At 40.7% G+C, this 24,679-nt stretch overlaps 1 protein-coding gene and 1 pseudogene across 1 annotated transcript in view; one reads left to right on the top strand and one right to left on the bottom strand.

The window, feature by feature from the left end:
* The window catches only part of ARHGEF28 (Rho guanine nucleotide exchange factor 28), a 301,505-nt gene that overhangs the window by 69,103 nt on the left and 207,723 nt on the right, over positions 1-24,679 (top strand). The window lies entirely within an intron of this gene.
* Positions 14,985-15,344, bottom strand: LOC109275006 (cytochrome c oxidase subunit NDUFA4-like; annotated as a pseudogene).

Genomic DNA, 24,679 nt, shown 5'->3' with positions numbered 1-24,679 from the left:
TTCTTTTTAAGTGTGTGTGTGTGTGTGTGTGTGTGTGTGTGTGTGTGTGTTTGAGAGAGAGCACTAGTAAGTGGGGGAGGGGCAGGGAAAGAGAGAATCCCAAGCAGGCTCTGTGCTGTCGGCATAGAGCCTGATGTGGGGCTTGAACTCACTGTGAGGTCATGACCTGAGTGGAGATCGAGTTGACCCTTAACCAACTGAGCCACCCAGGCACCCCTTCTTGGAAGTTTCGTAAGACTTGTTTGCACTTTTTGGGTTATCATTTTGGAAGATGCTCCTGCCCCCTGGATATTTCAGTTACCAGGATGTATTACCTCCTGGTGCCTTGGGTATAGCCTGTGCCTGAAAGGCTGGACTTTCCAAAGGTGAGGATAATTGAGAGCACAATAGCGCAACTCTGTGTCCTGTGGACACAGGTTACTACACTTCATTATATCAAAATACCTAGTGTTGTGTCCAATATACTACAGCCTTTCAATAAACATTTGCTGACTGAATTCCTCGAAAACCTTTGAGGGGGAGGTAAGCTTGTTCTCTGATCATAGCAACATTCGGGACAATGGCTGTGGTCACCGGGGAGAGGATCCAGCTGAGAAAATGCTAATTAAAGATGGTGCTTGGTCACATCTGTGATCGTATAAACCACCCCCCCCCCCCACCATAAACAACAGCTGTACTGTTCTCAGGGCCTCCTGCGTGTCACGCTTATTCCTGCTCTCAGACCTTGTACGTGTTGTTTGCTCTACTTGGCACGCTCTTGTTCCCTCTTCCATTGTATGATTAAATTCTTACTCATTATGCAAGTTTTAGCTCAAATGGGACATCAAACTTACCATTTTAGGTTTTTGAGGAGGTTGTGTTATGGCTGGGTTTAATCTCTTTCATTAAGCTTGAAAACGATTAGGACAGGAGACACTTAAAATGCTATTTTTTTTTGTCAACTGATTTTCCAATACCAGTCCAGTGCCATCGTCAATAAATATTTGTTAAATGAATGTACGGTTCTAACTTAGTTCGACCCAAGCGCAGTAGCCAAGGTTCATGCAGTATATTCTTTAGTTTTATTGTTTGCTTATTTCTGTACTGTTTTATCATTTTGCCAGCAGGTATTTGGCTGTCCCTATTTTGGGATGGGGATAGTCGTGTTATTTTTTTTGGACTCCAGGTACACAAAAGTCAGAGCAAAGTTCACATTAGGAGGGGCTGTCCCAGCGGTGATAAAGTTTGGAGGTTTTGAGGGGAACGTGTCCTATGTAGTTTAACTACATTTTGGAGGCACTGTATGGAATCTGTAAAAATGATGAAACGCAAGATTAATTTTTTGTGAGGTAGATATTCCTTGCCGAGAATTAGAATTTAACAATGAGGAAGTTCTGACAAAGTAGTGGGGAATTAAAATTTGTCTAACTGGAGATTCCTAAAGAGTTTCCTAACTCATTATCTGTGAAAACTGTCAGATGAACTGAACCCCCTTCTTTAGCATTCTTTAGCAATATCTCCCGTCTCTCAGTTATTATGCTCCACGTCTTTGGAAATAAGTCCTTGCATGACTACCTTACCTGTTGAGAGCATCTTGTACTGCCGCGAAAAGTGTTTTTACACCTTAGCTATTTCGTTAGAGCCATACAGTGCTATTTAATGGAGGAGGTGAACTGAGAGATGTTAAATGACTTGCCTGGGTACATTTGTGCATGCATTAATACACTTGACAAATTAAATGTGCCAGGTTAGGTAAGATAACAGGCAGGAGCAGGTCCTGGTTTTGTGAGGCCTGAGTTGATGTGATTTGAAGTGTTCTCTTTCAGAAAAGGAATAAAAAAATTAAAAAAAAAACCAAACGCATATTAGATTAAATATTTATGAGAAACGACAGCATTTTTAAAAGCCGAGAAATTCCATATTTATTCGCAATCCAGACTCCCCTTTGCCAAATCCTGAAAAATGCCCTCACACACTCCAGGGCCACCCGACAGGCAAAGGAAGGGTGTCCTAGGGGAAATGGAATGGAAAGACAGCACACTCAATTAATGGCAGTTAGAACATCTCCCACTTAACTCCAGCCTAGAATAGAAACTAATTTTTTTTTTCTGTAACATTTCACCCACCACTCTTTACATAAACACTCAGCCACAACCTGATTTCCCAGTAGTCAATGTTGTTTTCCTCTGATGGTCATGGTGACCACCCCTGACTTTGATAGATCAAACTATCACATTTAAAGTGTATTACTACTGGGGGGCACTCAGTTGGTTAAGCATCTGACTCTTGATCTTGGCTCAGGTTATGATCTCATGGTCTTGGGATCGAGCGCTGTGTTGGGCTTCATGCTGAGTGCAGAGCCTGCTTAAGATTCTGTCTCTCCCTCTGCTTCTCCCCTCACCTCATGAACACATGGTCTTTATTTCTCTCTTAAAAAAAAGAAAAAAGTGTGTGTGTGTGTGTGTGGGGGGTGATATTACTATCGGAAGTTTAGAAATAAATATAAGGCTTAGGACCCTCCTGTGGCATTGGAAGAGGCCTTGTAAAGCAGGGGCCCTGAAGCTTAAGCTTGGGTAGCTTTATGGTAAATGTGCCCAGCACAGGGTATATAAACATGGAAGGAGCCGGCTGCCCTGCCCTCAACACTTCATTAGTTAGGGAGGCAGAATAATCCCAGAAAGTGAATAGTGAGAAATGGTTGGATAAAGATAGGCTGAAGGTGCTTCTGAAACCACCAGAGGGGCTCAGGGAACACTTCTCAGAGAACCTGGATTCAGAAGGGCAAATGGATGTTGCCAGCAGACTGGTAGAACAAAAATGGTTCAGACAGAGGGTGTGGTCTGAGAAGGCTCATGGGTTTGTCAGAACCTTGTGAATGGAAGAGAGGTCTGGGGTAGCTTTGGAGGGCAGGTGCTGGTGTAGATCATGCCTTGAGTGATAATGATGGGGGCATTGAAACCCAGGTCATTTGACTGCCCCACTATATCACATTATGTGGTGGTTACATGCATTCTCATGTTCTCATACTTAATTTTGCAGACATTTTCTTATAAGTGCAGAAGAGAAGAACATCTGCCTCTTGGGACAGATGGTGCAACTATTGAGGGCAGAAAGCAGCAGCCTGAGTTCCTTCTCTGGAGCTCTGTTTGAGAGTAACAGTGACACTTGTCTTTCTGGATCAGGTAGCATGGATGTGGGGACTTTTGGGGGACACCTGTTTTCCTAGGGACTTGTCTTTTACCTTTACTTTTTTGAAGATGAGTAACAGGAAGGGAACCTCTAGAGAGAGATTTAGGGAGAAAGCTCATTAAGCAACTTAGAAACAGTTGCCAGGGTAGACCGTGTCAAAGACTAAAAGTTGATCATCTTTAAACATTTCTAAAAACTTGAGTGCCAACTTAGAATTTGAAATGACCAGGTTTTGGAGCAACGTATAGATAATGTCTGGTCTGGGGTCATATGGGATGTAGGAAATTGGGTGGGTGGGAGAGAATTAAAAAATGTAGGTCAGTAAAACTAAATATTTCAGCATGTGATCAAAGTGTTTGTCAGTTAGAATATGGTTGTAGTTATTAAATGTGACTTTCTAGAAAAAGGCAACAACTTCTTGTATTGCCTTGAGAACAGGTAACCCTTGTATTCCCTTCTCAGTAGCCATGTACCCACCCCCACAAAAAAATGAAACTAATGAAGTACTCATTGTCAGCACGGATGTTCACATTAATGCTTTAATGATAGAGTTTTATTAAATCTGTTTTAAATGTACTTGGCCACTCATAAATTAGATTAAGAATATCTGTAGGTCAAACAAGAATCACATATTTGTCATTTAATCTCATAAAATCTTATGTGAAAGAGATAATGCATATTTTGGTAAGAAAGTGAAAACACCTGGCATGAATTAGAATAAAAAAAATTATCCCAAGGGGTAGTGGTATAAACATGAGTTGTAGGACTTTTTTTTTTGTATGAAATCCAACATTGGCTTTCATAATACTGCAGTTTACTTTTATTATTGTGACTTTTCAGGTGATTTACACCTTCATTACTTAACAAAGAATACAGTAGTAAAGGGGTTTTGGGGAAGTTACCTGTAAACAGAATCATATTAGCAGGAGAGTACACTCTTGAACAAAACCCAGTGGTGAAAACTTTTGATAATCATGCTACATGCTGTGTTTGAGTTCAGATTTTTATGTACTATGCTTGTTTTAAGTGACAGCCCTCTATACATCTTTGTTTGCTGTTGAATTTTAAAAATATATTTATACGTAAGTGGTGGAGGATTAAATATGAAAATAAAGGGTACTGTGTCAAGACCACTGATTGAACTTAATAGTAAGCTTTCCCCCAGGCAAAACTGGTCAAAAAAAAATAAAAGGCTAAATTGTCGTAGGTATAAGTTGGTGTATGACAAGTTGGTGGTGGAATTTCTGTGGGTAGCTGTCATTGTGCTTTCAGTGGAAGTTGGAATGACTGGGAGGGGCATTCATTAAACTGCATGTGGTCCTGATGAGAATACAGAATAGTCCCTGAAACATTTTTGATGGCAGATAATTGAAAGTATCTTCAATCTCCATCAAGGAACCCCCCGCCCCCCCCCCCCCCCCCCCGAGCCAATCCCCCACCCTTGACTCCTAGAAGTCTCCAGGAGTTATGTGAGTGGAGTGATAGAGCTTGTGATCTTGGGCTTTTGGGTTTTTTCATTCAGCATAATGTCCTTATGATCCATCCCAACTGCTTTGTGTATCAGCAGTTCATTCTTCTTTGTTGATGAGTAGTATTCTGTGGTATGGACGCACCAGTTTCTTCAACCTTTCTCATAATGTAGGACATGTTGGTTGCTTCCAAGTGTTGGCTACTGTAAGTCTGCTGTGTATAGTTCTTTGTGTGGGCATGATTTTCATTTCTCTAGGATGAATGTCCAGCTGTGTGATTGCCGGATTCTATGCTAAATACATGCTTTAGCTTTCAAAGGAACTGCCAAGCTGTCTTCCATTGTGGCTGTACCGCATTACTTTTGCTTCAACAGTAGACGGGAGATCAACATTCTTTGTATCTGTGTCTGTATGTTGCATGGTTGCTGTTTTTTCTTTCGGGTTTTATTGAGAAATAATTGATTTACATCACTGGATAAGTTGAAAGTGTACTGCATGATGCTTTGATATACATACGGTGCAATGATGACTACAGTAGGCGTAGCTAATATCCACCTTCTCGTATACATAGTTACTTACAGGAAGTCAAGGTGGTGTATGGGGCTGTGGAGGCTGAACCACTTTGTTGATAAGTATCGTTTTCCTGCCTCTCCCTTTCTTTTCTGCTCCTGTCCTGATCCTGTTCCTTAAGAGTTAACTCTTAATTCAGAGGACTGTTAGGTACCTGGAGGTGTTTTTCAGACTGGTAGCTCTGACTCTCCGATGCTTAGTCTCTGCAGAGCTATGCATACTAGAATTTGGATCCTGACCTGGTCACCTGAAACCTGATGCCTTCTGTTCTTCCTGGGTCTGACTCCTCCTTAGACCCCCGGTTCTCTCCTTGGAATGTGTGGTGTCCCACCTTGTCCTCCAGTGTTACAGCATCGCATGCCCTACTGTGCATGGGCCCTTGGCCAGAGTTGGACCTTCAAGTTAGCATTCTTCTCAGCCTTGTCCCCTTTTGGTCTCATCCTGTAGCTGCCTGGGATCAGAGAGAGAGGCAAATTGAGAAGTTGGAATGTCTTAGGGGGTGATTTATTCTTGGGTTAATGGCGATAGTGTATGTATGTAAAGTGTGTAAGGAAGAAGTAGTTGGTACAAGTAAAGTGGCTCTGCGTTGGCTACCCAGCGTGGGGAGGAATATTACTTCTGCCTCAGTGTAGGAAATGACTTTGCTTTCTCAGTGCAGGGAGAGGAGAAGGACTTGACAGAGTAGGCTGGCTTGGGAGTTCCAAAGGACAGGCATACAAACTATCTTATAGCATTGAATCTGAACAGAAATTGGGAAGTTCTAGATGGGTGGATGTAAATTACTAACATATGTGTTGTAGAATAGAGCCATATGTTCAGTTTAACCATGCCTGAACAGTATGCAGGAGCAAGCTCACTTATTTTGAAAAAAATTTAAAAAGAAAAACTGACATAAGTTTTGTTTTTATGTTTCCTATGAGTGACCCTCTATTAACCAAAGAAATCCATCCATTATTCTCTAAACAAAATTGAAACAAAACAAGCATTATATCAAAGGCATGAATTTTTATATTTTCTAGTATGAAAAGGTTGTATGTATTTCTGGAATATAGAAGTTGATGAGTAATCCCTACTGGCTGGTAGTAAACTGAAACACTAAAATGATAAGACTAGAAGACAACTGAGAAACTAATTACCCAATCGAGTTTCACTTTGGGAAAGTTAAATTTACTCAATAAGTACAAAGACCCTAGTGCCTATGTGAGAATAGCTGCCCTAATCCCCTGGAAGTGGTAATTCTGCCTGATGGGTTGTGAGTAGCTTGGGAGTTTTTATTGCAACTTCCTTTGTTTGGGATGGTAATTGGTTAAAATGTTTTTGTTGTTGTGTTTTTTATTTCATACAACAATAATTCTGGCTCATGTTTGGCTTTTGAACATCAGTAACAATAGGTATGGGAATCGTTTTTATAGATCCACTTTGTGATCCTGCCTAGTGCTGAGGTTCTAACCAACACCTGGCCCTACCACCTTATATAGGGTGTGCTTACTCTTCTCCCAGCAGGGAGTGGGTCTTGTGCAGGTCATAGAATGAGTGACCAAGTTAGAGCATTCTGATTCTGGTGATGTTACCTTTTAGAAGTTTTCATTTTATAGGGTAGCCCACTTATGGAGCACACCGTATAATTAAAGTCCGTATAATATTTCCCCCATTTTTACTTTGTGAAAACTTTTTTATTTGGCAGTATTTTTAGGCTGAAGAATTGAGTTTTTGCATATACTTCAGTGTATTTTCTGTAATGTTAACCTCTTAAATAATCGTGATACAAATATCAGAAATTAGAAATGGATTGGTACAGTAGCATTAACTACATTGCAGAACTAACTTGGCATTTCAGTTTCCCCACTATGGTCCTTTTTCTCTTCCAGTATCCAGTTTCTCAGTGTTGTGTGTGTGTGTGTGTTTATGTCTTTGACAATTACGAGGAATAGTGGTCAGATACTTTGAGAGTGTCCTTCAATTCAGCTTTTGTGATGTTTTCTTATGATTAGACTCAGGTTTTAGATTTTTGGGAAGGGTATCACAGAGGTGAAGTACCTTTCTCATTGCATGGTATCAGGAGGTACCTGATATCATTATGTCTAATTACAGGTGATGTCAATTTTGATCACTTGGTTAGGGCGGTGTCTAACAGGTTTCTCCCTAGTAAAGTTAGTATTTTTTCTTTTTTTTTTTTTAATTTTTTTTTTTAACGTTTATTTATTTTTGAGACAGAGAGAGACAAAGCATGAACGGGGGAGGGTCAGAGAGAGAGGGAGACACAGAATCTGAAACAGGCTCCAGGCTCTGAGCAGTCAGCCCAGAGCCCGACGCGGGGCTCGAACTCACGGACCGTGAGATCGTGACCTGAGCCGAAGTCGGACGCTTAACCGACTGAGCCACCCAGGCGCCCCAAGTTAGTATTTTTTCTTATTCCATACTCTATTTGTTAAAAGTGAGTCACTGTTAAAGTTAGTAGAATAATTAATGCATATCTTATAGGAGAGAATTTTAGATGATCACCAAAACCAACTACATAATTTGTAGGGTCCAAAAGAAAGTGAAAATGTGGGACCCCATGTTCAAAATTAATAAAAAATTTCAAGATGGAAGTGGCAGAGAAGAAACCAAACTGTGAGCCCTTCTGTGCATGGAACACTGCAGCTGCACAGACTGCACACCCATCAGAATGGCCCTGAGGCCATTCAGTATCCTGTTTGTCCTTAACTTGCCCACTAATTTTATCATTCCTTCATAGATCTTCCTGTAGAAATTATTACTATGGGTGTTTGAATAGCGACCTTGTTTTTTTCTTGTTGGTTCTATTCTATATTGATTGGAGTTCTTAGGTAAGGAAGTCCATAACATATGGATTCCACAATATTTGTTGTATTCTTTGGGTTATAACCAAATGCTGTCATTTATCTGCTCAAGTTATTTCAGCTTTAGAGATTGAGAGCTCTTTCAGATGGACTCCTCTGTCTCTTTGAAATGCTTCCATCTGTTTTTGTTGTTGGGAACTTCTTTTTTAGTACCATGAGATGCTTCCGATTGCTCTTGTATTTTCCCTGACTCAGCCTTTTCTCCAAGGAGACTTGTTTCTTTTTTATTGGAGAATGGGATATAGAAACCAAGATCTAAGCGTTAGTTGTGCTCACTGCCACTGGAGTGTTACTGCTTCCACACTTTCTCGGTGGACAGAGCTTGGGAATGTATACAGTAATCCATTATACAAACATAACTATGTTTTTATGTTTACCTGTCTGACATATGAAAATGAACATGACCTCCTATCCATGACTGCAGTCTAGTGCTATGGAGTTTGCTGTAGTATTCACCCTTTGATTATAACTCTTCTTGTGTTTGACAGTGAGAAATTTGGCTGTGTTTACGCATGTTTACTCATTATTCTAACTTAGTGCTGTTGTAATTGCTAATCTGTACTCCTGTGAGACTATAAATTTTCCAGCTTGAGGACAGGATTTATGTCCAACATAGCTTGTTCTTTGTCACTGAAGTGTTTTCATTATCAATGATTGTTGAACTTTGTTAAACCTGATCTCAATAAATGTACAAAAAGTATTTTTCATCTGTAGTCTGTTAACCTGGTGAATTATATTGATATTTGAATGTTGAACCAGTTTTGAATTCCTGAGATAAACCCCACTTGGTTGTGATGTGTTATCCTTTTTATGTATGGCTGGTTTTAATTTCCTAGTATTTGTTGGGTTTTGTTTTTATGTTTGTGAGGAACACTGGTCTGTAGCTTTTTTTTCTCGTAATGAGTTTGTCAGGATTTGGGAGTAATGGAATTCCTTTCTCATCTGAAGAAAGATTCCACATATGTAGACTAGGAAATCTTTTGGTTCATATAAAATGAGGTAATAAAATAAAAAAAAAAAGGAGGTAATGATAAAAAAATACTGTGAAACTATAAATAGTCTACCTTTAAAAAAATTTTCTTTACATTTATTTATTTTTGAGAGACAGAGCACAAGTGGGGGAGGGGCAGAGAGAGAAGGAGACACAGAATCTTGAAGCAGGCTCCAGGCTCTGGGCTGTCAGCACAGAACCCGACAAAGGGCTTGAACTCACAGACCGCGAGATCATGTCCTGAGCCAAAGTCGGACGCCCAACTGACTGAGCCATCCAGGCTTCCCTAAATAGTCTACCTTTTTGACTGAAGTGCAAGTGAAGATCTCTTGATCCTTGTTCACTTTTCTCTGCTTCTTGGTGAGATGGACACTTTCTTCTCGCGGTATGTGACTTGATGCCTACAGTGCACCCAGGGCTAGTGCCAATGTATATCTTGCTGCTGAAGCTGTGCCAAAGGGCACTCTCTGAAAGTTTCAGCAAGCCTGGGCTCAATTTGCATGGAATTTTGCATGCATGTTAACTAGTGGAGGGAAATGGGCAAAAAACTATTTGGAACAGGCACAGAGTTCAGTGAACTTTTCCCTTGAAATTGTCCACGTGCTTCCATTATACACAGAACAGTAGGAAAGTCCTCATTAGGCTAGCAGAACTGAGGCGTATTCCCACCACTTGCGTTCCAGGCTCTTAACCTAGTTCACAAATTGCCCATCTCTGATTGCCTCTTGGAGGAAAAATGGAGGGAAATAAATTTTAGGGATAATATAAACTTTGTTCTGAAATCGGAGTTTACTACTTCATTGATTTCAGAGGTATGATTATTGAAATAAACATACAGTGAACATTTGTTTCAAGGGGTTCCTTTGGTCACTATTTATTGTGGTTTACCCAGATAACTCATTCCACTTCTACTTGCAAATGGGGGAGGTGCAGTAGTCCTAAGAAAATAAAATAAGTATATGAAATACAAATTTTTATGCAAATGCCATATTTGAGGAGGCAGTTATTATGAAAAAACTCTTAAGCCTTCCTACAAAGCCTTTTTACATGTCTGTATTTCCCAGGGGCCAGATTGGTGACACAGGCAAATTCTAGGGGATCACTTTCAACATACTTTCAAATGCATCCAGCCATTCTTCCAGGACCTCTCTTGGTCTTTTTTATCTTCGTTCATAATTGCTTTGTAAAATTCTTTGTTTTCATTGACCCCATCCCTCCAAGCTACTGATGTAGTGTTGCCACAAGGCTAAGTGTCAAATCATAGATGCTGTAGTTTGCTTGCTGATACCACTTAATTTTGCTTCTTGGGACAGGTGAAGGTTGATTTGTGGCAGGGAGTGGTAGGGTAAGGGCACAGGAAGAGGAAATTGAGTCACTAGTGTCTTTCCAGGCCTGTTGACTTGGTTTTTGGAATAAATAGAAGCTTCTAGTAAAACAATTTGAGATGTGATATTGACATGTTTGTGAACATCATCACCACTCAGAAGTTTGGAGAATAGGGAGCCATGATGGTATTTTTTGAAGGAGGGAGAAAGTCATCCAAGGATTTAGTCATTCTGAATACCTCTTATATTTGTAAGGTGGAATTCTATAGCTTGGAAATGGCCATTTTCATGGTAAATCAAATATTTGTGGTTCTTGAAGGAATACAGGGTAGTAATATATGCAGATTATAGGTTGATGTATTCCTTCCTCTATTTGGCATTATTTGTTTTGCCCTGAGTAAGTGTGTGCGCGCATGTGCAAATTCGAAATTGCAAATAGATGTCCTTAAAGAAAAATTTATGTCATTATTTCTTCACCAGGGAAAATGAAAGAAAGAAAAAGGCTGAGAATAAACTAGATTTTAGATCTAGTAAGTGGCTTCAGCTTGGAGATACAGGTGGACCTCCTGGTGAGATGGACCTGGATTAGCATTTTAACATCAAGGAAGTAATTCAACTTCTCTGGGTCTTGATTCTCATTTATAGAATGAGGGGAGTAAGTGCTTGTAAAGTGCCTGCATCATTGACTAGCATATATAGTTAATTATCATTCATTGTCTCTCTCTCTTTTTTTTAAATGTTTGTTTATTTATTTTAAAGTTTTATTTGCTTTTGAAAGAGAGACAGAGAGTGAGTGGGGGAGGGGCAGAGAGAGAGGGGGAGAGAGAGAGAGAATCCCAAGCAGGCTCTGCACTGTCAGCATGGAGCCCCAGGTGGGGCTTGAACCCACACACCGTGAGATCATGACCTGAGCTGAAACGAAGAGTCGGACTCTTAACCGACTGAGCCACCCAGGCGCCCCAAATGTTTATTTATTTTTGAGAGACAGAGACAGAGTGCAAGCGGAGGAGGGGCAGAGAGAGAGGGAGACACAGAATCTGAAGCAGGCTCCAAGCCCTGAGCCGTCAGCATGGAACCCATGCTCGAGCTCACAGGCCGTGAAATCATGATCTGAGCCCAAGTTGGACGTTCAACTGACTGAGCCACCCGGGCGCCCCATCATTCGTTGTCTCTTGAACTAGGTAGTGATTAGGATCACTTGATGAGAAATCAAGTGTGGGGGCAGGACTTGAAGAGAAACAAAGTCAGCTTCTAAGTTTGGGAATTGTGATACAGTGAGATGGGCAAGACTTCAGGAAGACTTGAGCTTTCTCATTTGGAACACAGTGGAGATGTTGAAGGTGTGAAGAGACAGCAAACCAGAACTAGATGTGTCCTTTTCTGAGAGGCACTGAGGAAGATCACTGGGCATTGAAATGTGTCCGGGAGTAATTCTTCCATTGTCGGAAAGGAATGCCCAGGGAGGTCCAAGGTCAAAGAGGATAGTATGTACAAAAGCTTATTTTGAGGACATTCTTTGTTTGTTTTATCATCAGTATGATGATATCCTACATCAGCATAACTTTTGGGCCATATATATGTCCCTGTGTTTTGTTTTGTTTTTTTAAGTTAATTTATTTAGTTTGAAAGAGACAGCATGAGTTGCAGAAGGTGAGAAAGGGAATCCCAAGCAGGGCCTGCACTGTGAGTGAAGATCTGGACACAAGGCTTGATTCCACAAGGCTTAACTCACTGAGCCACCCAGGTGCCCCTGTCGCTGTGTTTACGTACCTGTATTATTTAGATAAACTCACATGGAATCTCATGCACAAATCTTAAGAGTATACAGGGTAAATTTTTACAAACGCATATTTGTATCATCACCCAAATCAAGATAGAGAACATTGTCCAGCACATTTTTGTGCCCCCTCCCAGTTGTTTTTATGAATGCTATTGGGACTATCGTTGTAGATTATTTTCATGAATTAAGAGATTTTGACTAAACATTCTCTTCCTAACACGTTAGTATTGAGAAAGTAAATACAAGATACAAAAATATTTAGCTGAGACAGAAAAGAGTGAGCTCTCTGATTATATTTCCTAACATTTCCTTATACAAAGTGAATGCTTGTTCATGAAGTGAATTCATTTCTTACCACTCTCACGAAAACACTTCTTCCATTGTGTGGGTCAGGCTGTGGTACTCTGATTTAGACAAAATAGACAACAAGTGGTGAGAAGATGGCTTGAAACCCAAACTCAAACGAGCAAGGAACCACAGTCAGAGTCTTAACTGTCATCTGTGGAGTCTGGGTTTGGTGCTGCTGCTGATGAACTGTGTGGCTGATTCCCTTTGCAGTCACCCCCTGCTGATTCCGCGATTACTGTCTCTGATCTCCCTATCTTGATGTCACTCGCCCCAAATTTAGAATCTGAAATGGGACATGATGGGCTGAGCCTGGGTCATATGACTGCCAAAGGCCAGCAGAGGAAATGTCCGTTTTTGTATCGTGAGGTAGGGTCTTGCTTGCCACGAAGACTCAAACATCGGATGATTCTCTAAAAATAGGAAGAGGTTTGGATGTCATTTAGACAAAAACGAAACCAAGCGCAACTGAAAGGCAAACTGTCCATCATACTTTAAAGCTTACTTCTGTTATTTTAGAACACAGCAAATCTGAAGTGTTATGTGTTAGGTAGCAGATGCTGCTATCTCAATATGCTATTGACTTGTGTGGGGAGCTGTTAACGGATCTCCTAAAGTTCGTCTCTTAGGAGTAATGCCTTGAGTTTTCAAGTAAAAGTATCTAGGTGTCCTTGGTCTTGAACAAAAGTATGCTGGGATTGAAAAGATGTCTCCCCCCATCCTGTAACTGTGTGGTGACATGTGCTGATCAGAATTTCCTTTTGATGTGTTCAGATAGTATCAGTTACCAGAGCCCAAGAGATGGGCTAACAAAACTGTTAACGGCTTCATTTATTACAAAGAGGGAGGAGATTTTCTTCTGATACAAGCTATAGGCTTTTTTTTTGGAATGAAGACTAATAATTTAATTCATTTGGCCCTAAGAAGTTAAACAGTATCAAGATGAGGGCCTTTTTTTTAACGACAAGCTATGATGAACCAGGCACCTGTGATTCCTCAATGTCTCAATAGCTACACCTCTCAACTGAGAATTGTTGCTTTCTTTGCTCTGATGGCAAGTCTGGAGAATTCTATGACAGTTATGAGTATACTGGGTATGTCAGTGTATAGTATTTCGAGTGCTGAGGGCCTGTTTTGAGGTCCAGTGTTGTTCTTGCTTATGTTATTTGTGTTAGGAGTCTACATGGTTATCCAACTTGTTGCAGTCTGGATTTTGCTTGCGCTTATTTTGCTGGAGCCGAGTTGGGGGTTGATAATACTTCTGATATCAACACTTGGAGTACTCAGCATTGGTGTCCTGTTCACCCAGTGTTGCTTGCTAGACAGCTCTCTGGCCCCAAAGACCACCCGTGCCAGTGATTGTGATCATGAGCCTGCTTTTGTTTTGATCCCCTTTGTTGTGTAAACACCATTGCTCTCCTGACTGGCCAACCCCAGCAGTTGCAGGTTCTTAGTTAATATTCTTGAGACTGTTCTGGAGTGCGTGTCTTTCAACACTATCCGTAGTCACATCATGGCTTCATTATGAAGGTCGTTTGAAGGGCTATTAGAGAAAATGTCGGTTTTAGCCAAGTTAATTGGTGTTGAAATATTTAATATTTCTTAGCACAAGGGGAAAAAAATCTCGATTCTAAGGCTTTGTGAATAATTATAAAGTTGATGTGGATGATGTAGAGCTCATTACTGAAAGATACTCTACACTTCCTGTGCTCTGAATTTCTAAATGTTTCCCTCTATAAAAAGTGTACCGCTGCTATTTGAGTGACCTGTTTACATACTTACAGTATGTTCTTTATTTGAACAGTTGGTGAATCTAGAGCATTTACTGAGACAGAGGATGCAGAATGAAGTGCAAGAACCCCCCCCCCCCCCAAAGAACGAACAAAAAACCCCTGAAAAACTGACCCAAGCAAATACATGCTCAGGTAGTTTGTGTAAATGGATATGAAGGGACTGCATACATTGATAGTTTGTCGTTCTACTCAACTTTGTAAGTGCAGGCCTGTTGTGACATTAACATGACAAATTATTTGGTGTCTTTGATTTGTCTGCATCCTAGAGAAGCCCTACTTTATTTAAGTCTGATATATAACAGTGTTACATTAGTTTCAGGTGTACAATTAGTGGTTCGAAGTTCTATATGTTAGTCGGTGCTTATCCTGGTAAGTGTGCTCTTAATCCCTTTCACCTATTTCACCTGTTCCCCTACCCATCTCCCCTCTGGTAGTCCTCTGCTTGTTCTCAATATTCAAGAGTTGTTTTTTTAATCTCTTTTTTCCTCATCTGTTTTGCTTCTTAAATTTCACGTATGAGTGAAATGCGGTATTTGTCCTTCTCTGGCTGACTTACTTCACTTAGCATTATATTCTCTAGATCCACTCGTGGTGTTGGCAATGGCAAGATGTCATTGTGTTTTTTTTTTTCTTCCCCAAGTTTCTGATACCTACTAATCAGTATAAACCCCAACACAGTACATCATGATTTTGTGCATTTAGAGGGGAGATAGTTCCCGGATAAGTAGAAAATTGTGTGGATGACTTCTGGAAGACCTTGATTCTCAGCAGCTTTATAGTGAAACATTTCATTTAGAAGTCTGGACTTTTTTTTCTTCAGTTTGCTGTAATCTACGTTCACTGAGTAGAACTTGTATTGATCGTTGGGACCCTGTTTGTTCTAGGGTTCTGGGTTATTCTTGCTATCCCCACCGACCTCGGGACTGAACAGTGCCCAGGGACAAGACCTATAGCAGCTCCATTACCTCCTGCTCCAGTAAATACAGAGAAGGGGGATCAAGCTCAGATGCTGCTTGGCCTGACCAAGAATCTGGCTTCACATGATTGTGGTAGGGGCCTCAGTTCCAGAAGATGAAAAGATCAAATCTGCAAGGCCGACCACTAAGTAGTCCCTATACCAAGCACAGATGGCATTCTTTGTTTCGTGGCTGAGTAAGATTCTATTGTATATATGTATCTACCACATCTTCTTTACCCATTCATCTATGGATGGACCCTTGGATTGCTTCCGTATTTTGGCTGTTGTAAATGATGCTGCAATAATCATAGAGTGCATATATCTTTTTGAATTCGTGTTTTTGTATTCTTTGGATTAATACCCCATAGTGTGATTACTGGATCATATGGTAACTCTTGTTAAAATTTTTTGAGGAACCTTCGTACTGTTTTCCAGAGTGGCTGCACCAGTTTGCATTCCCAACAACAGTGCAGGAGGGTTCCTTTTTCTCCACATCCCTGCCCACACTCATTCGTTCTTGTGTTTTTTTTTTTTAATTTTTTTTTTAACGTTTATTTATTTTTGAGACAGAGAGAGACAAAGCATGAACGGGGGAGGGTCAGAGAGAGAGGGAGACACAGAATCTGAAACAGGCTCCAGGCTCTGAGCAGTCAGCCCAGAGCCCGACGCGGGGCTCGAACTCACGGACCGTGAGATCGTGACCTGAGCCGAAGTCGGACGCTTAACCGACTGAGCCACCCAGGCGCCCCCGTTCTTATGTTTTTGATTTTAGCCATTCTGACAGATGTGAGGGGTAACTCATTCGAGTTTTGATTTGCTTTTCCCTGATTATTAGTGGTGTTGAGCATCTTGTCAGCCTGAGGTGGTTTTCCCCTCCTCCTCCTGTCCTTTCTTGGTCACCTGACTGGTTTTCTGGTCATGCTCATGTCGGTTGAATCGTCTAACTCCTTTATTTCCCTCTTGTCCTTAATCTTGCCCTCTTCACATTGTGGTTGATCTCTCTGCTCTCTCCTGTAGCCACCTCTCTGGGTTTCTGCCTTCCCCTTTCCGGGAGATCTCTTTATTAGAATATCAACATTGTATTTGAGAAAACTGGAATGATGACAGTAACTTAGGTTGTGTCCAATATAACCACATCACTGATAACATAGAAAGTGGTCATTTTTTAAAAATTTTTAAATATTTATTTTTGAGAGAGAAAGGAGACAGAATGTGAGCAGGGGAGGAGCAGAGAGAGAGAGAGAGAGGGAGAGAGAGAGCAAGAGACCGACAGAATCTGAAGCGGGCTCTAGGCTCTGAGCTGTCAGCACAGAGCCCAATGCGGAGTTCAAACTCACGTACTGTGAGATGATGACCTGGGCTGAAGCCGGACGCTTAACTGACTGAGCCACTCAGGCACCCCCAAAAGTGGTCATGTTCTTATGCTTCGGTGATTGTTTTTTCATTGTTGCTTTCAGTAAGGAAAGTAAAATTTTGAGTGCTAACTGCATGTGAGGCATTGCCCTGAATGCTGAAAATTTCAAATAGAAGAGAGCTCTTAGTTTTCTGGGCATGAGATATCATAGAAGAAAGATGAATTGTAATGATCATGTGTTAGCCTGTGAAAGAATCCTATTAGTAAGTTTATTGTTGTATTAATTACAGTGGCAAAGAACTATTGTTACAGGTCATGGAAATGATGTTGTTACACTGAAAATCGGATTAATTAAAATGGAATTTTTCGATATACTAGTTAGGAAGAGTTTAGAGCTCCTCAAGCTATATTCCAATATACAGAAGAAATATTGTTTCTTCACTTATTTCTAAGAAAGATGTGTCCTCCTGACCCCTTGTCTGCTGGGCAGTAGAACACAAAAGGAGTCTACTGCAGTATATGTTGTCTGATGAAATGATATAAGTAAATAGTTGCTTTATGTTTTGTATGCTCACTTATTTAGATAAAGTTTTCAATTTCTCAGGTATGTGGCCTCATCTCTTCCTTTCTAGGGTACTTTGTGCAGGTCTGGGGAACAGAGTGGGGATTGGGTGTCCTCTGCCTTCATGCCACTTCTCAATGACCTTTTCTGTTTGTGGGTGTCTGGCTGGTATCTGCAGCTATGTAGGTTGTGGGCTGGTCTCTTTGAGCTTTGTCAAGCCCCAGTTGTGGTCCTCAGCTGACCTTGACTCCATCTCTCAGCCCTTGCTAACACTTTTTGGGACCTCTCCAGATCTATCACCTCCTCAATCCAGTGCGTGGCCTAGGACCTCACCATTGTACATCTCTGCTGTGAGTTATCTTTTGTTTAGCCAGGTCTCTTGCTTCTTGATTCACTTCTTTCTCCATCCTTCTTAGGAGTACACAGTCACTTCTGGTCCCATCCACACCATACTAGAACTCAAATTGGCTATACAGTGGGTTAAATGTTAGTCTCAGTCTTGAAGTGTCCTGGAACTTACTGAAACCTTTTCCTTGTTAGGGTCAAAAATAAGAAGGGAGATCAGAGTGCACATGTTTGACCACCCCTGTCTTCTTGTAATCCCCTGATCCCAGAAGGAGTTGAATTTTAGGCTTTACCCTATTGAAGGTTCTTTCTGTAGTTGGTAGCAAGCATCATCCCTAGCCTTAATAAGAAGCAGCTTTGCCTTCCATAGAAGACACCGCAATCTGAAATTTTCAAGCTCTGTTCTTGATAAAGCCGACTTTTCCAGCCCATTGTCTTGATGTAAAATCACGTTTTCAATGTCAGAAGCAGATAGTTCTCTTTTGTTTTCTGCTGTCACAGTGCTAAAATGTCCTGTCTCCTCAGGACAAGCATCCATAGCTGCAAGGCTTCAGGTTGACAAGGGAAAGATGACACACAAACTGTGTGTGTGTGTGTGTGTGTGTGTGTGTGTGTGTGTGTGTGTGTGTGTGTGGAGGGTGGTGGAGAAGTCACTATCAAAGTATTACCTTTGTCATACTAGTCATACTAGGTATCAGTAACTAACTGTTTGCAAGTTGGAAGACACATATATCACATGCATAGAGGGTACATGTTCCCAGAAACAAAGCCTCAATACCTCAATAACAAGGCAAATTATATTCTTACATATGAAGAAAGCATTAGCTGGGGATTATATTCCTGCCTAAGTACTAGATAGGACTCCTTGCCAGGTGGCATTGAAGAAAAGCTACAGACCACCAGGTGACAGGAAAGATGTCTTGCAGGAGAGTGGACAGTTGCAGGTTCTCATATCGATCCTGCCTGTTGGACCATCTACCTCAGAGGCAAATGGGTTAAAGTAAGAATGTGTTGTTCTAAAAGACAAATGACTTGATGTATGTCAAAATATTTTGAGTGTGGCAGTTGCCTTAAATAGTAAGCATGAATATTGAAAATAACGGTAATAAGCTTTTTTAGTTGTCACTTGAGATTTTAGAGCTCATTTAGTCATCATTATATTTTACAGATAGGAGTAAATGACCACATGAGTAGATATGACAGGTGGTCCCTGGAGGGAACATAACTTTATTTTTGGTTGAATTAATCAATGAAGAGAGCAGAGTAAACTAAGGCGGTTACAAGAGACTAGAGCAAGAGCTTGTGATGCAATGGAAGGCAGGGGAGGGGAGAGATTCAAAAAATGAGAGGTCATACGCGTTAGCAAAGAGGTTAGTTACATAAGATTATTTTTGAGGTTAGTTACAGAAGATTGAAGATGTCAGTGAGGGTGTTTAGCTACCAGTTGGAGGTATGGTAGGATGTCGGCTGGATTGCAGTGAGTTAGAAAGGGAGACCGGGATTGCAGACCTTGACTGTCACAGGAAATAGCGAGAGCATATAAGATGAAGGAAGAATTTGACTTTGAAATGGTATTGGACTTGAACGTGTTGATAATCTCATGAGGGTCCCAGTTGAAATGCAAGGGGAAGAGGGTGTACGATGGGTGGAATGGTACAATCTGACAAATTGGGAGTAGATGCACAGCCAGACCTTGAGGGGAAATGTCCTCCTCTGAGACTTAAAAGTGTGAACCAGGGTCACAGGCTGAACTGAGGTCCTGGGTCCAGATTTTCCAACCCTATTCATTATTCTTCCTTCTGACTAACTTCTTCTTATAAATGGGACATATATATCTCAAAGTGGATATTCAAGAAAACGAAAAGGCTTCCTATGCCCAAATTGAACATATATTTTGTCATTTTGCTGACCATCTTAGGATTTGAAGAACCTTTGGGGGAATTTGAAAGGCCCTTGCCTTTGAAAATAGCAGCTTTCTACAAAATGTGATAGTTCTCCAATTTCCTCAAACCAAGAGGCTTGAACTCATTAATCATTAGCTTTAAAATAGAGATTAGAGCATTTCATTGCTTACATTCTCACTAAGGTCTTTGTTTTGAGAACCTGGAGAGCAGGAAACTGTGGGATCTGGGTTTCTTTGTTTTTGCTTTTTCCTTTTTCCCTCGGGCTGTGAAGAGCAAGAGAGTTCCACAGGAGCAGTTCTCGACAGTGTGCCAGGGAGGATAGGGACCCTGGAGCATGAGACAGTCTCCTGCCTCAGTGTCCATGAAGACATTTAATAGTATGAGCTTATACTTCAGGGATTTGTGGATACCCATTGGCCAAAGACTTCATTCTCCAGCTCCACTGGTAGTGAATTACAGAGTCACGGCTTACACCAACCTATGCTGTTGAAACCAGAAAACTAGTTGGTGACCTCTTTGAGAAGTAAAGTAAAATCATTCTTGAGTCCTGTTGAATCTTCAGAAAGGGGAAAATCTGAAGTGTTGAAAGTGCCTGTGGGTTTGGTGTGTTGGTCAGTGACTCTGGGTTTACTTCCCTTCAGAATCTACCTCTGCTTGAGTGCTGTGTGTCTAGAATGAGCCCGAATTAGGTTTATCTGGCTGGTCGCTTTTGATTTTGAAAATACCGTGTTTAAAGCCTTTATTTTTATTAATGGTGTCTTTTTTTTTTTTTTTTTTTTTTAAACCAGGCAGCTCGTGGTTAGTCCTCTGACTTTAGCATGGAACTGTTGTGTGAAATTTTGTCTCATCTGTTGGTATACTCCTTGTCTGAGATGTCCCTGGTGTAAAGGGCTTAGGAACTGTTCTTTCGTGTGCCCTGTGCTGGCCCCACCCTCACCTGGAAGATTTTCTGTAGACCTAGACACAGAGTCAGTGTTTATTGATCATATCCAGAAGCCTATCAACAATGGTCTTCTGTAGCCATTCACTGTTAGTTGAGAAATAATTAAGCAGTAGCATACAAATCTGTCCGGCATATGTGGACTCAGAGATAGAAAAGCTTGCTTCTCTGCTGGACTGTTTAGTAGACTAAGCAAAAAGATTCATTGTGAGTGTGTAACAAAAGCTTTTCAGAAAGGAGAGAGGGCGAGAGATAATTAATATTCTTGAACATCCCCTGCATACCAGACACTGTGCTCGCTGTTTTGTAAACCTTTTATCTAATTCCCATGACTTACCCAGTGTGCTAAGTATGTTTTTTTTCCCCTCTCAAAGGCTCAGAGAGATTATAAATGATGTGTCCAAAGTTGCACAGCTATTTAATGGATTCCCTGAGACCATCAGACTGGAAGGGCTTCTCAAGTGTGTGGAGTGGATGAATGAAACACCGTTGGCCCAGTTCTCTTGACCAGCAGCCCGAGCGAGTTTCCGTGTTACCATTTAGTCTCTTACCTCACCTTATATTTTTCAAAATGTACAGTGCTTTATTTTTTTTAGGAAGACCCACTATGAGTAGGACATGAAAACAATGGGTGTGAATTTTCTTGCACTCATTTAGTGTTGGACATTTGATTCCTAATTTAAACATAACAGTGCTACTCCTGACATGTTGAAGTTCCAGAAAGGCTCTGACAAAAACCAGACAGGCATTTTATGGTAAATCCCTACTCAGAGACCATGAATTTTATGGTGTGTGTGTGTGTGTGTGTGTGTGTGTGTGTATGTGTGTGTGTGTACATAGATTACATAGATAGATTTATATATAAACAAGGCTAACTGTGTTCTGAAGTAGCTGTTCTTTGGTGGTCTGGTCTAGTGAACAGATGAGGATAATCTCTCTTGTTTAATGTAGACAGTCCTTTTAAGTCCTTAACAATAATTTAATCTACTAATTAGCCAAAATATTCTTTTTCAAGAACATTAATTTGCTAGTCTCCATTTTTTATATCGCAGGAGCTATATTTCAATACACGGTTTCATTTTAAGAATGTTTTACGTTATTTTCAAAGTGTTCAGGAAAGAGATTAATGTAATTGTTGTCCAGGAATAATTTCTGTACCTGTCCTAGGCCACTTTACTCTTAACTTCTCCATAGACCAGGAAAATGGGTGTCATTCTCTTATATTTGGAAAAAAAGAATATTTCTTGAGAAAAAGAATTCCCTACTTGATAAAAACAGTTTTTCACATCTCTGGTCTAATTATACTCTTTTAAACTCATGATAAGGATCAGTTAGGGCTTATTTGTATGTTCTTATAAATGGTGGGGGAGGGGAAGACCAAACAAAACCGAAAACCAGTTCCCTTATAAGCTCAGGAGAAAGTTCCTTGTTCCCAAATCCGTTTAAGAGGATAAGCCATTCTAAATCTTTTCAGACACCTCTCAGAAGCGCTATCCTAATATCCAGAGGTGGGGAGGGTATTTTAAACCCTAAATGAGCAAACCAAACTGGCCTGGTGACTGCTTAGTCACACTCTAATCGGTCTAGAAATGGTTCTGGCATGGGCGTGATGGTTAGAAGTGCTCAGTTACAACCAAATCCTGGCTTCTCTGGAGTGGATTTCAGAGTTTGCGTTTGTTTACCTCCTGCAAATATTAGACAAGAAAATGGTATCTGCCATCTCCACTCCTTTTAAGTACCTTCTCTCCAGCTCTGGAGTGCCTTGATTTGTGTCCAGTGGCCCACACAGGTGTCCTTGCTAGCATTTGTAGGGATAGTGCAGACAGGCCTGGGTGTCCTCCGCATGATTTATCCACCCCTATTTTCATTTTTAAATTTTTTTTTAAAGTTTATTTATTTTTGAGAGAGAGAGAGAGAGAGAGACAGAGCGCAAGCAGGGGAGGGGCAGAGAAAGAGGGAGACACAGAATCCGCAGCAGGCTCCAGGCTCTGAGCTGTCAGCACAGACCCCAATGTGGGGCTTGAACCCACAAACCGTGAGATCATGACCTGAGCCAAAGTCGGACACTCAACTGATTGAGCCACCCAGGTGCCCCTCGACTCATCCCTGTTAAAAATTTTCTTTCTCTGTTCCAGTCCTTCAGAATGCACCTGCTAGGTGAAAATTATTAAAATAATGAAAACTAAAATAATTGAAAAAACTTTTTGGAGAAACATAGGTGCATTTTAGATAAAGAATCACACAGAACAGAATATAATCTGGACATGAGTAGGCTTTCAGTTCCAAGTGGTCGGTTGTTCTTGTTTTTGTTTTGTTTTTGGTCAAGTTTATTAAGGTATAATGTGCCTATGGTAAAATTCATCCTTCCTAGTAAACACTTCTTACTTTTGACAAGTGCATTTAGTTCTCTAAGTAGCACCACAATCCAGGTATAAAACATTTTTATCACCCTCAAAATTGCCTGTGCTGCTCCTTGGTTGTAGCCAGTGCCTCTCCTAACCCCAATCTTGGGCAATCTTGCATCCCCCCCACCCCCAGCCTATGTCTTCACCTTTTGCGTCACGTCCTGTCAATCATGTGGCCCTTTGAGTCTGGCTTTTGGCATTCAGCATAACGTGTTTGAGATTCATCCATTTGTTGGCTGTCTCAGTAGTTCATTCCTTTGTACTGCTGAGTAGTATGCCACTGTGTGGAGATACTGCAGTTGATTTATTCACCGATTGAAGGATATTTGAGGTATTGTCACTTTTCAGTGATTACGGATAGAGCTACTGTAACCATTTGTATAGTTCTTACATGACTGTAGGTTCACAACAATGTCTGCATAAATACCTAGGACTAGAATTGCATGTGACCAGTTTACCAAAGGGTGATTACTAAATTTCCTTGAAATTTCATGATTTTTCTCTTAATTGTAGATGTGATGCATGTTCATTGTAGAAATATTGAAAAATATCGAAAAGAATGAAGAAGGTAAAACAAAACAAAACCTGAATCTCCTCTATCTTTCATTATCATCTGCTTATATGCATAATTACTTGAACAAAAATATTTATTTTGTGACCTAGTTTTAACAATATTTTACTGTGTCATTAAATATTATTTATCATAATTTCAAATGACTTCATAATACCAAGAAGTGAACTTGGTGAATTTGGTGAACTGATAGAGGATATGTTTTGGTACAGGAGAACTTAGACTTTGTCAGCTGTAGCTGTTTGCACATAGCTAATCCTATTCTCACAGCCCTATATTACATGAAATCATTGAGGAACACTTAGAACGAGTATGACCAATTGCCTTTCTGTGGATGTGACCTTTAAGTTTGAGACTTATGGGTATGAATAGAATTTTGGTCCTCCCTGCTTAATTTTTTCCCTTAGGTGAACTCGGTAACGATTAGCAATGATTTAAAGGGTGACTGTAAGAAGGTTGTTGTTCTTCAGTTGCATAAAAGAATTTGCAAGATTTTTTTTTTTTTTAACTTTGTTTATTTTGAGAGACAGAGTGTGCCCACACTATCTCTGAGCCACCTGGGCAGCCCTGCACTGTTTTTAAGTGAAATTAAGGTTAGAGACTACCATAGGTTAAATAACCAACTAACAACTAAATATCTTTATTGTGTTTTTGAAAAATGTTACCTGCACTACTGGTTGTAGTAAGGTCCCTGTACTGTAGTCTGTGAGTTTGCTTTTTTTGGTCGATATTTTGGAAAACTTAGGGACGTAATTGGTGGGGAAAAGTGTATTCATTCACATGTCTGGCTTGCAAAGCCCTAGACACATCATGTTCTCTTAAGAATAGCTAACAATAGGGGCGCCTGGGTGGCTCAGTCGGTTGAGCTTCCGACTTTGGCTCCAGTCATGATCTCACAGTCCGTGAGTTCGAGCCCCGCGTCGGGCTCTGTGCTGACAGCTCAGAGCCTGGAGCTTGCTTCAGATTCTGTGTCTCCCTTTCTCTCTCTGCCCCTCCCCTGCTCATGCTCTGTCTCTGTCTCAAAAATAAATAAAATCATTAAAAAAATTAAAAAAAAAGAATAGCTGACAATATTTGGCTGGGTAATGAAGAAGAGTACAAAAAGGATTTGAGAAGAGTGTGAAGACTTGGTTTCCATTTTGGGTGTCCGGCAACCCTTTCCTGTGCCAAGCCTCACCTTCATCATGTATATTTCTTAATTAAGAAATCATTAAGGGGCGCCTGGGTAGCTCAGTCAGTTTAGTATCTAACTCTTCGTTTCGGCTCTGGTTGTGATCCCAGGGTTGTGGGATCAAGCCCCACGTTGGGCTCCATGCTGAGCATGGGCTCTAAAAATTA

The sequence above is a fragment of the Panthera pardus genome, unplaced genomic scaffold (genome assembly GCF_024362965.1).
Source record: "Panthera pardus isolate Hobbes unplaced genomic scaffold, ASM2436296v1 HiC_scaffold_2, whole genome shotgun sequence".
Classification (NCBI taxonomy): Eukaryota; Metazoa; Chordata; class Mammalia; order Carnivora; family Felidae; genus Panthera; species Panthera pardus.
This window is presented reverse-complemented; position numbering and strand designations above follow the sequence as displayed.